This window comes from Ornithodoros turicata, chromosome 6 (assembly GCF_037126465.1).
Source record: "Ornithodoros turicata isolate Travis chromosome 6, ASM3712646v1, whole genome shotgun sequence".
NCBI lineage: Eukaryota > Metazoa > Arthropoda > Arachnida > Ixodida > Argasidae > Ornithodoros > Ornithodoros turicata.
Window position 1 is genome coordinate 27,542,168 of NC_088206.1, and position 13,609 is coordinate 27,555,776.

General features: G+C 46.6%; 1 protein-coding gene across 1 annotated transcript in view; it reads left to right on the forward strand.

The window, feature by feature from the left end:
• LOC135396485 (major facilitator superfamily domain-containing protein 4A-like) overlaps window positions 1-13,609 on the forward strand; it is a 184,948-nt gene that overhangs the window by 86,522 nt on the left and 84,817 nt on the right. The gene's annotated exons all lie outside the window — the stretch shown is intronic.

Consider the following 13,609-nt stretch of genomic DNA (forward strand, 5'->3'; position numbering starts at 1 on the left):
TCCGAATCCTTGACCGCAATCGGTTGATTCACGATGTATTCCGATGCTGGCCATCGATGATGGTCGGGGACCTTGGCGCTCATCTTCGGACGCTTCCAAGGCCGACCGGATGGCCGGAAGGTCCTCCGACACTTGAACGGACGGACTTTCAAAGCACCATTCACGCCGTAACATGCAAACATTCGTCAAGTCCTTAAGGCCGACGCCCTCGTTAAAAAAAATGCTTCCTCTCGGACCGTCGTTCTTCGCTGTCTTTGCAGTTTCACGTAGACAGAGAGTGAGGGAAAGTTGTACAGATGTACAGTTGTGAAGAGCACCAATATATCTCCCTGATTCTTGCGTTGCCTTTCCGGCAACGCAAGAATGGTCTAATCTAACTGGTGTAGGCTGCCAGATACGCGTTCCAGTACCCACGCAAATAAACTGCATGTGTAGATGTGAACATTCCATCAGTGGGGGGTTTCTACTTTCAGCAAATCAGGGAAGAGGACGATATCATTCTGAGTGGCGGTTATTTCTGAGCGTGCTATGCGGTGAAGTTACGTTTTTAGAGTGGCTATGTAGTGATATCCTGTTCGTCCTGTGGAGTACGTCGACTGTACCCTATTCCATTCCCCACACTGCCAGGATATAGTCGCTACACATGCTCGATCCGACATCACGCGATTAAGATATGTGTGAAAATAGCTCGGGCCATCTGTAAAGCAGCATTCTAAGGTTCTGTCTGTTTCTCGACGTTCCCTGTCCGTCTCTATGTTTTTCCGTCGCCTTCGCTGTTGTCATGTAAAAACCGGTCCCATTTGTCTCTTACTTCTAAGGTTCTGTCGGACCCGGATACTCCGACACTTTAGATCCTTCTGCGCGTAGTGGCATTTACCAATTAGTGATAGCACTGGTTTGCCATTTGTTTTATTTTGGTGGTTTTCATTGGTGTAGGTATGAATGGCAGATGCGCCAAAGTGTGTAAGCTTACAAGAAAACAAGAAAATCGGCAGAGGCAGCTGCAGCAAATACCAGCGCATAAATAAGTAGTTACCTACAAAAATCATACCTCATTAACACCCACTTGGCGAATTATTCTAGGGGAGCAGCAAAGGAATCTAGTAAGAGCATAAACGTTTGCATTATATTCTTTCGAATTATCCTCGCTCCGCTAGCACAACTGAGCGCCAGCTTTATTACCACATTTTCCAACTTGGTAATTTTTACCCACCTCATTTTTCGACCCTGTTGCTGTTTTCTGCCCAGCAGGGGGAAGGGGTATATATATATAATATTACGCAGATAGCTACATACCACACGATATATTTCTCCCCGTCCTGATCAAAGACACAGCAGATGCTTCATTGAATAGAGTTTCCGCATATTTCGCCACAACGGTATTCCGGCCTATTTCAGCCGTAAGTGGAGATGCTCGATTTAAAATTGCACGTATGAAAACTCTTTTTCAAGAATAAGTCCACGTAGCGTCAATATTCTCAGGACGAAAATTAGAAGAGAAAAAAATATCGAGAAAGAATCGTTCTCACGCTATTATCGTATGCTGAGAGAAGTAGGACCTGACGCTCGTACGCAAAATGCGCTCTTATACGATAACGCGTCAACCAAAGACACTTACCGGTGAAATGTGGATTCTTTCTTTTTGCGCGGGACCGCTTCGACAATATAGTTTTAGTGAAATCTGATTTTGGCTGTCAATTTTCCCAAGTCACTGCTTTCATTAGAATGCATTCTCCGTAATAACCTGCACACGCCTGGTACATTATTTGATATAATACGGGACATATTGCTTAGATGGCATATTGAACGTATCTTATTGGGAAATGGATCAAACGACAAGACATGCACTGCCGCTTTTTTGCTAATAACATATTTTGGAAACCAGTAGTGGTAATGTAACATCGATATATTATATCGCAGAAATAAAATATATCCACAGCATACTAATAAATATGGTGACATCAATTTCCCTATATATATATATTTTTTAACATTTACTTATCAACTTATCATAGTAATATCACATCTTGAGGTGCATAATAGCGCAACATTCGACATGACGCACACTTTAGAAGTTTTTTCGTTTTCACCTTTTCTTCTCCCATGAGGTGTTCCGTCAGGTGTTGCCCTCGTGCCTACGCGAAGTATCCACACACAGTGCTCACACGCTTTTCTGTGTCGACGCTGCCCACTGCGGATTAGTAGCCGCCAGACGGAGTGAAATCAGGTGTGCAAAAGAATCGTACAAGTCATCCATCACTTGAGCATCCATCGCAGCGCGTATCAGGAATGCAACACAGAATAGTGGGATGGCAGTGCGCCAGGAAAGCAATACAGGGCAGGATGACATCCCTTTTTCCATTGTCAACCTATTGCCATATCTCGTCGACTGTTGAAGAAAGGTGGTCTCAGAGAGGGTTTCTGGGGTTGTGTTCAAATATTCCAGCAATCCACGAAAGAAACGGGGGGGGGGATCTCTCAGCTGCGTCTAACAGCTTGACCGTTTAGTATAACATCGAACCGTGTGATGCTAGGCGTTACTGTTCTAGTGTTGGCTCTCCGCTTTGGGAGATTGGATTAGACTGACTGAAACATTAGGGCTTAGCGCCTTTCGAGAGTTTTTTTCCTCGAGGCACGCCCGTTGTTCCGTCGTCGCCTCTTTGCCCTTGGAGGTAAAAAACGTGTCGTCGTTCCAGACGAGCAGCTGCCTGCATTCCGCCGCCAAATTCCTGCGATGTCGGCTCCATTCCGCGTTCATTCACAGCATCCTCGGTGGAAGGATTCAGTGGAAAGCTACTTGAAGCAGGCCTTCCCACAGAAAGTAAAAGTCAAGAGACGATGGCCACATCGGCTCGACCATAATGAAACCAAGTATTTGTGATGATTTGTGATTCGGGACCAGGGATTGCACAAAATCGTGTTATCTTGTCCCCACGAATTTCATGCTTTCGCACGGAGTCTTTGTGGATCTATACACCACATCGCTGCAAACATTGTAAAGAATGTAAAATACGAGTGCATTGACATCGATATCCAGCAAGGACGACACCGATATTACGGTTATATTGCCTGACACAAATAATTCTAATTATTTCGAATTAATTCTAATACGCGATATAGGGCAATAAAGTAACGCCAGAGAAAAACTCGGCAAGCGCACGCTGTATTTTATTTCCCTTGTATCTGAATGGGTGTGATAAATTTCATCTGTCACACGCTGTGTTACTTTCAGCGAATGACACTCGCCTTAGTGTCATTGGTGTGGAGTCACACGCTACCTTTTACTGACGTTCATCCAAAAGTACGGTTGCGTTCCAGTGAGTTCTGCAAACACTTCACTTTCAGACTGCATGCGTAGCCTCGATAATCAGTGTTTGGAGTAGACGCAAAAAGTCGCAAAGGGAAACGAAGCAGCCGCGCAAACTATAAGTTATGCTGATAAAAGTTTCGTTACTCGTGCGCTTATTTTTTGTTCGAATAAAAAGTAATGTATCGCTGAACGAATAACTCTTGTTCGTGGGCCGCTGTGTAGCACGCCACGTGCGGGGAACACGTTTCTTGCGCCTAGGGCTGTAGGCTGAATACAGGAAGTCTTGGCGTGGCGAGTCCCAATTAATAATGCAATTAAATCGTGCGAAGTGTTTCTCATTAAAACAAAAGAGAAACTATTAGGAAGAAATTCATGCGCATAGTGTACTATCATGCGTGAGTACAACATTACTTAACGTCATTACAACCATTTTCGCTTTTTATGCTGTGTAGCACCACGCAGTGGTCAAAGTGACATTAAAATCCCATGTGTGAGAAGGCCAAAGGTTCGGCACAGCTCAATTCCAATGCTGGCTTTCTCTGTAAGAAAACTGTGTCGGTACGAAAGTTTCTATACAAAGTGGGATCTCGAACCTATTCGATAGCACTGCACTACACCCCAAGCAACGAGCCGCCGTATCAGCAGGAAGATGGCTGGTGGTGGTGGTGGTGGTGGTGATAGGGCTTGCCGTTGTCGGCCTCGCGTATGTGGGCAACGTCACGACTCACGCCCTGGGGAAATGTGCGTCCTGGGCCGACTTCTAAGGGAACCGTGCCGACATATGTCTGAAAGCGTCTGAGGAAAACCCAGGAAAAACCCCAGACAGCACAGCCGGCACCGGGATTCGAACCCCGGTACCTCCCAGTCTCGACGTGACATGGCCAGCACGCTAACCACTGAGCCACGGGAGCTGGTTCAGGAAGATGGCTGGACAACAATACGCCACAAGCCAGCCAACGAATCACACGAAAAAGAAAGCAGAAGACAGAAGCAAAAGGCGGACAAGCACGAAGGTAACTCGTGGCTATATGTCGCAAGAGTGTCAGTGGTCGATGCGTGGATTAATTCTGCCACCTGGGGGCACTACGTGTCTAACAGTCCCTTGTGGAGGACGACTTTTTTGGACGACGAATTTGTGCCATGGCACAAAATTTCTGGCGTCCTCGTCTGGGTTCGGACCCACATCCTTTGGGCTCAGTAGGCCGGTAAAAGCAGTGTTGTGCCCGCTACTCAATTTAGGTAGCGAAATACCGCTACCCTATTTAAAAGTAGCGCGATACTAGCGGCGCTACAAATTTACGAATGTAGCGCGATACCGCTACCGCTACCAAAAAAATGTAGCGCAATTACCCTTCCGCTTTCTCGCCGAAGGCCTATGAATATGTGATTCGATACATTCAAAGATATGTGCTCTTGCTGATACTTTATTTCTTGCGATCAGTACTTTCTGAAAAAGTCATTACACACTTGCATTCACCTTCAAGAGCAGTTGCCGCTCAAAGTTCCCGTCACTGAGCCTAACACATTTCTTGGTGAACGTATCGGCGCAAACACTGAAAGGTCGTTCGGCAGACGCACTTGACGGAACGGCGGTATTCAGCTTGAGGAACGCTCCGTGCACTCTTGGATAACCCTGCTTTAGCGATGTCAAATTAAAGTTATCTGGCACAAAGAGGTGCTGAGTAAACTCACGATCAGCTGGATCTGCTGTAGAAGTTGACTCCCCAAAAGAAAAGAAATCATCTGCATGGAGCTCGCTCGTGGATTCCTCGGTGCGCTCACTTGAGGCGACCGAACACTTTAACATTTCGTTTACGGTCAAGCTGGTTACTTCCTTTCGTTGGTTTCCATCCGTGAGCCTTGAGAGCCTGAACCTCGGAATTAAGACAGCAGCGATTTGAAGGCTCTGGTCTGACATGAATCGGTCGAACCTAAAGTGAATACCATGTATCGTTACCTGTTTCGCAGTTGAATACGATACGGAAGACGTAGTAAAATCACGTTTAAACGCTGGAGTCTAGCGTCTAATTTATTTTATTTTCTCTCTAAAAAGTAGCGGTAGCGGAGGCGGTTCTGCTACTCGAAATTGTAGCGTAAATTACTTTCCCGCTACAAATAACAAATGTAGCGGAATTACACCTCCGCTACTGAAAAAAGTAGCGATTACAGTAGCGCCGCTACGCACAACACTGGGTAAAAGGAATATAGGAGGGAACAACGTGTGAACTAATATAGCGTTTCTCGTCGCATTTTAGTGTGCACTTGGGGGTCATTTCACCGAACGCCGTTTCACTGGACAGTGCTGGCACATCGGACACTCGGTTGATTGCACCCAGCTATACTCAAATTCGCGGCGCTTACAGACTTGCGCAACACAGACCGTCACAACAGCGAACCAGAGTCCCCATGGCCCGCAATCGACGTGTAACGCACTCCCGGAAGATACCTGTTGCGTGCCGTAGCTCACCGCATGATTATCTAATAGTAATCGAAGATCATCGTCGTCCGCACCGCCTGGGCGCATGGAAGTGTTACTTATCCGTGATAAAGAAAACGAACGGATCGGAGCCTGTCTGAAGCAAGACATAGTAAACGGTATCTGTGGTACGACTTTCGTGGTGGGCATCATGTCGTGGCTTCTTTAACTTGTACTCTGCCTTGTAACCTTGCGATTCAGCTGTTCAAGAACAGCAAAATCAGATATCCCAGTTGACTATATGGGCATAACCTGCGTGCCACAGAGAAAACTTAAAAGGTGATTCTACTGCTTGATGAGAACAGCATCTCGACATCGCAGAAATGCATAAGAACTGCAAATGAATGCAAATAAGGCCGGATTCACAAGAGCGTCAAGTTCTTTGCGACCGTAAAAGACGGTACTATTCTGATCGACAAATAAAGAAAACCTGTTTCAATTATACGTTCTGATACAGGAGGATACCGACGTTTAGTAGAAGTACTGCATCTCGCGACCCGATGCTGTACACACATGTGTGAGCATACGGTGCTCGCTAGAACCCAACTAATTTCAACATAGCATCGCACAAAACACAAAGAAATGGATATCCCCACGCGGCCTCTCGCATCATCCAGTCATTACGATAGGTCGATAGCTGTCCAGCAGTCCCGCACATGCATACCACCGCAGATGTCCTTCACCCCAAGTTATTCTATGAGTGTTCGTTGCTGTTGCACACACTGCAACACCGCAACGCCGACAATATCTGGCATCATCCTCTGTAGGTGGAATTGACGTGGCTCTTCAATTTGAGATTTGAGATCCAGCTTGCTGAATACTGCTTCTCTGTAATATGCTTCCGGAACATGCGGCTCTGGGGAACTGGTAGCATCCTCCATAGAGACTGACTGTCGCTCCTTAGCTTTACCTACACTCGGTACCTGTAGTCAACTGTTGCTTGAAGTCTCTGAAACAGCCTCGATGATAATCCGTTTGCGAAGTTGATTAAGGGGAGCTCTTTGTACCAATCCGTCGCAGCGCTTAGTCTTGTAGGTGCAGTTTTCTTTATAGTGGACACAGTCGTCTAATGAAACAATGAAAAGGGTGCAGGCTAGCTGGTATAGATCCATGAAGAAGACGGAGAGACACGGACACTAGGGGAAACGTAGTTAATAATGCGTCTTTTATCTCTCTCGCACCCCTTCGAAGATTTTTATCTTTTAAGTTGAGGTGATCGAGCCAATAAATTATTGCTGTGTCTGAGAACTTACGTGTGTCGTCTTCTGTGTCCGTGTCTCTCGGTCTTCTTCATGGACAGTCGTCTAGACCCATTTCTGGAGACCTCTGCAGTTACGTATGGCTCGGTCTCCAACGTGGAACCCCCTCTTCAAACTTACTTTTCGTGATGTTGGGTGATGGTACAGCCGCAGATTCCCCCCCCCCCCCCTGCCTCTGTTGATCAGAGGGAAAATAGCACTCGGGATAATCGGCACCTGCAGTCGCCACTGCATAAGTGCCACAACTTATGTTTGATACCCTGCGTTATTGGACAGGCCACACCAATAAGCTATGACTGATACGCTGGCGAAAATATCTGCCGACTGCCATTCTGCTTGGGAAACGCCACGATCAAGGATGTGAATACCGTCCCATTGTCGTACACAACGCCGTAGTAGACCGTGCATCGCAACATACCGCTCATGTACCAATCAGCTAAGCTGTGCTGCTTGACACGACGTTTCTTGACGTTGATACTAGAGCGACTTCTGACTATTGTGAAAAGGTGTCGACAACTACGAGGAAGGTATGCACCTGGAAGATTAATAATTGGGTGTTTACGTCGCGAGACAACTGAGATCATGAGCGACGCCACAGCGGTCGGTCTGTGGATTGCTTTTGCCCACCTGAGGGTTCTTTAACGTGCGATGAAAGCTCATCACACGACACCCCGTATTTAACGTCCCTCGCGGAAGACGGCGTGACTAAGCAACTTGTACCCTGCCACCAAGTCGCTGGCGTCCTCGGCCGGGTTCGAACCCGCGATCTCGGGATCAGAAGGCGAACACGCTACCGACTGAGCCACCGAGGCCGGTTGCACCTGGAAGAACCCAGCGTACTTCATGTGGACTCATGATCACGGCCGCTAGGCGGTACCAGGACGTACCCGCCAAGTCCTAGCAAGCATGTTGCGCTGCACCTGTCATGCTCTGCGCTGCCCTTTCATGATCCCTATTTTGGTGTGGATGTTGGGACACCACAGATAGCGTGAAAGTTCGAGCAACAAGCTTTATTGTGATTGTGATTTGTCGTGTGACGAATTCAATCTCCCCCTATTACATTTTTCGCCAACATCAACATCAACGAGAAGGATGAAATCCGCGTCACTGTTACACTTGCGGCGAGGTTATGCGATTGTGGCGAAACGCTTTACATTTAGCAGGAAATTTGCGGCGAGTGTGCGTATGGGCAGACTCAGCTGAGCAGCGACGACGGTCAATAGGAAGGTTCGGACGCACAATAAGATAGGTGTCGTCAGCAGATAGTGCCCGCATGGCCTTCTAATGACCTGGGCGAATGAAGATGGACGGAAACGGAAAGAGGAAGCCAGAGCCAGGAGAGCCGGAATGTACTTGACCCCTAAAGTTTTCCCTGTCTCTCCACTGTCGTATGAGGGAGTATACAGCGTTATCGTCCGGCCGTCGTGAGGTATGGGTTAGTCATTCTTGGCCGGCTTGGATCAGTGTTTTTTTTTTTTTACTCGGGATGCTTTTTATGATTTGTGTGTTTCTATCAACGCTACCTTGACATCATGTGTATACGTTACGTTATATTTGGTAGAAGAGTAGAAGAATATGTAGGGCTGGTTGGTACAATGCCATGAAGTACGCGGCAGTGGGACGGAGACGAAACAGGACGAAGTTTGACGTCGTTCTGTTCATATTTGGCATTGATAACCACATAAAGTGTCTTTCTTTCTTACACGTGAGCGTATCCTTTGTTTTTTTTGTTAATTTTGTGTTCCGCGTGTCTAGCATTATCTGACATGGATGCCGAAGCTGGGAGCGCTGTCACCCGACTCCTATAGAACGACACTAACGCGTTATATAGGAACATTGTTAATTGGGGTTAGTTGGTTGGAAAAAGACGAAAAATATCAAGAGGCAATCGGGTTTTTATTCAGTCACTATACACTCACGTCTAAGACTGAAGATGGTGACATTTATTTTTCTACTGTCGAGTAAAAATCAATTATAATTCCACCATTTACAAAATGGTATCAGATTAGAGCCGTCTAGCATTCTACATGCGATACATTGGAAAATGCCTTGGCATAATCGACAAAAAATTACTACAATAGTGCACAGCAGTTACTAGATCGTATAAACAAGCACAAAAATGACGAATGTTCATGACCAGCACATGAGAGGCCATTTAGAAAGACAGAGTCCTAACAACAATCAGTATTTGTCCGGCCCAATAAAGTATGTAACCAGTGACCATAGCTAACAGATAAACCACACACACACATACATTGGATGATGATGATGTGGGCAATAAACCAAAAAGTCGAGTTTCCTTCGCAAAGCAATGTAACGAAGCCTGTTCGGCCCAGTCCTGCATAACCAGGGGACGGTTACGACTACCCTCTTGCGCTTTCTTCATGCCTCCGGCCTCTCGACTAGCCTCTAATGCCCCCTTTTGTGTATCTGTACCTTTGTTTCAATTTTTTTAAAAAGGAATAGCAAGTCGGCCTACGCCTGATTAACCTTTCCTCCCTTGCGTTTTTCAATAAACATATCCCCCGCCCCTCTGCAAGTTGGCGGCTGTACGGTTTTTATCCTGATGAACAATGTTTAAGGAACTATCGCCAATTTACCGTCACATGGTATTTTTAATTACATTTACATTTAGGTTGATCGAGGTAGCGATAATCACCATTCTGATACTAGTGCCACATCGAATCACGCCTGTTACGAGAAAGTGGTCACGAACAGGAGATGATGGAGATCTATAGTCGTGATCACGGGACGCCAATTGTCTCTCGGTCGCTGACGTCACGACGAGCAGGTCAAGAATGTTACATGACATTCTTATTGTAGACATCGCATAGTTGGAAACCAAACAAAGTCGGTCAAACAAGCAGAATGCATTTGCTTTGGCAACAGCGCGGAAATATGATAACGAGGACATGATACGCCATGTCGGAATTCCGAAAGATACTTTGGCAATCTCAGCATGTTTCTCAGTGTTAATGTATCTCGTTGGTAACTAAGCACATTCGAGTAGTAACTTTTCGATGTGGGCACAGTGACTCGATAACGGTAAGGTCTTGAGATATACAATCCGCAACAAAAAGTCTGTATACCATGGTAGAACTACGGATAACGGTAAATGAACTGCGTACAACAGCAGCTGAGAAAGCGGAAACATATCGTACTCCTTAAGGGAATAACTAACAAGTGCTTGGCGAAGTTAACCAGAATGTCTGCGTTATTGCGGAGGTTTTGCCTTCTTGAAGATAGCATGAATGCTTGAAGCATTACTCTGCAGTCGTCGGAGCTTTCCTTGTTTAATATACCATATAATGTACACGTAAACCAATAGCGTATACAGTGCGGGACATAAGGGTATAGGGACAGCTCTCAAGGTGATGGTACCGCGTCCCATCACTCGTGATTCCACATTTTCAGAGCTGCGTTATCTGATTCAGTATCGTTGAAAACCGCAGGAAATGACAGTATATTTTTATAACTTCTTTCGTAGAAATTTTTCACAGACTTTCAAAACATGCACCCGTGCAAAAATTACAGGGACACCTATGTGGATTGCGCCACTAACACAAACGTTACAATTACAATATAAGGTATGACTGCGAGTATGAGTCTCACGCACAAGCCTACGCACGTGCCTGCTGAATTTAGCTCGTGGTCTCACACGTCGGTCGTCAGTCCTGGTACGCAAAAATGCCCCGTGGGCGCCGTCTGATTGAGAACGAACAATGCAAAGCCGCGGCCAAAGCGGCGTCAGTCAAATGCATCAGTCATTTTTCTGAGAATGGTTGTAAAAATGTGCAGGTCAGATCCGGAAGGCCAAATCAACTATCCACGCGTGATAAGGCGAGGTTAGGATGACGCATAGCCAACAGCACCATATTCGCCAACCAGCTGAACGCAGAAATGGATATCAGTAGCTACGTCTACTTTTCGCCCTCCGAAGGGACAAGTGGGAAATTTGCGCCCCCCCCCCCTTGTTCTTGCTCCCCGAACGTTGCCTTTTTGCAGAAGCTCCGGCAGCAATGACATCATCGTGACCTCACTCCCCAACAAGAGGAGTGAGAGGGCGGCGCTCAGAGGAGAAAGGCGCCGTGCAGACGCCCGCACGACAGCGGCATCCCGTCACCCCTTTTCTCAAGACCGTGCTCTGATTGGTAGTGTAGGGAATGACGTTTTTGCCTTTTTCCAATGAGGCAATTCCGGCATACTCTCAACATGCGGTGTCTGCTCTTCTCGTGTATTCCATCGAATATCAGTCAAACTATATACGCCACCATTTCGCGTGTGATTTTCGATACCGTGGTCAGGTGGCCAACGAGGAATAAATTGACACTGTAGTTTCGAAACCTACTTGAAATGTTGCGACCATTACTTTAAGGTCGCCTTTGTCAGCTGTAGAATGGACTCAATAGCATATCAGACAGTCATCCAGCGTCACCTAATTCCGTTCCTTCGTCGTCGATGTCGTCAGGACCTGGTCTTCCAGCAAGACAATACTGCAATACATGGGAGCCAGTCCCCTCGAGTATGGCTGGAGGGTAACGAATTAGTTTATACTTTATCCCACTCCTACTACAGCCGGTAGGCTAGTAGTATAAATAAATAAATAAATCAATACAGAAATAAATTATGGCTTCCTATAGCGGACGTTTCGGCAGACACAAGAAAACGTACCTGTGGATAAAGTGCGGGTATCCGCGAGCACCGCAGAGGCGCGCGGTTTTCAAAACGTTGTATTTATATCCGATAATCAGGCTGTCGTGCGAATCCGCAGCTATAACTGCATCCGCACTATTTCTATACTGATATATCAGGGAACTCGCATGTTCCACATCTCATTAACTAATGCCTCTCAGGCTCTGGGTGTCCTTTACCGCAATTGGAAATATACCTCTGAGGTCCACCATCGCCTACATTAGCTTCGTTCGTCCAAATTTGAGTTTACGTCGGCCATATGAGACCTTCCTCAAAGGTACCTGATGGATCGTATTGAATCTGCACAACAACAACAACAACAACAACTTTATTTTATTATGATGAATGGGAAGTTTCATCGCCAGAGGCGATACTTGAACTAGAGCACTGCACGGGCCCGGGCTTACCCGAAAACCCGAGCCTGGCCCGGCCCGGCCCGTGGGCCGGGTAAAGTTTTCTTTTTGCGGGCCTGGGCTGGGCTTGGTTTGACCATTACGGTCGTACTCGAGCCTGTATTACCCCTCTCTTAGTTAGCCACGGTCAAATTTTACAGCCTGATACAGTGGGCCGCGCTGGGCCCGCCGGGTAGCCTACAAATTTCTCGGGCTCGGACCGGGCTTGGGCCGAGAAACTTAGAATCCTTCGGGCTTGGGCCGATCCCGGGCTAGGTATGTAGCCGTTGGACCGGTCCCGGGAGGGTAAATGAAGAGAAGGCCGGACTCGGGCCGGGCCTGGGCCTAAAAATGCGGCCCGTGCAGTGCTCTAACTTGAACCTGTAGAAAACTCTGCGTCTGGCTTCACGCATTCTCTTAGACTATTCCTATTTATCTAGCGTCACGTCCATGAAAACATCGCTAGATCGCTGGTACGTTTACATGCTCGTCGAACCATGGCAAGACTATGTTTATTTCACCAGTTTTATCGTACTCCTCATCTTCGTAAACAGAACGTTATTCCGGCCCGTATCATATTTCCACGAATTGATCACGCGCATAAGGTCGACTCTGCCGCTCCTCTCACTTGATGCATTCTTTCTTTCCCCACACTTTCTTCGTATGGAATACTCTTCCCCACCTAGTCGTTCAGAATTCTTATACGCAGCAACAACAATGTGTGATTATGTGCGCACATTATATCCAGTAATTGATTTGTACGTTGATTATAGTGGTTTGTTTGTTTTGTGTTTGCCTTATCTAATCTTGTTGGGTTACGTTTCGTACACTAAATGTTACGTTGCATGTTGTACCTGAGAGACGACCCGGGTTGGAATCCGTGCGCCGGCTCTGCGGTCTGGGTGTTTTCTCTGGGTTTTCCTCAGACGGCTTTGAGACTAATCTCGGCTCAGTTCCGCGTGAAGCCGGCCCAGGACGCACGATCCCCCCATGCGATAGTCGTGACGTTGCCCGCCTGAGTGTGGCCAGCTACGGCAAGCAGTTCCATCACCACTACCCACGTTGCATGTTCCTAGTGCCATAGGACATTTGAGGTATACTAATATGCGTTTGTTTGTATGTATGCATGTGTGTGGGTGTGTTTTAAATATGTATTCAAGTCGTCCACAATATCTGCACATGACATGCTATATGATGTTACCGTGTCCTCTGACGTGATTCTTACAGATCCTATTTCGCGTCTTGATTGTATGATCTGCTCTTACCAAATGCTCACAGTTCCTTATGTGGATTGGTAGAGACTCTTTCCACATGGCTGCACTTGGAATGAGACACACTTCTGACACGTTTCATTTAGACGGGATGAACAACATTTTTTTTGTATTCGTCAGGTCACGAATTCAATATCTTCCGGGTTTTTTTCTATAATCAAACTCAAGCTCAAACTCAATTTTTTGTACCGTATCTCGCTCCCTTATTT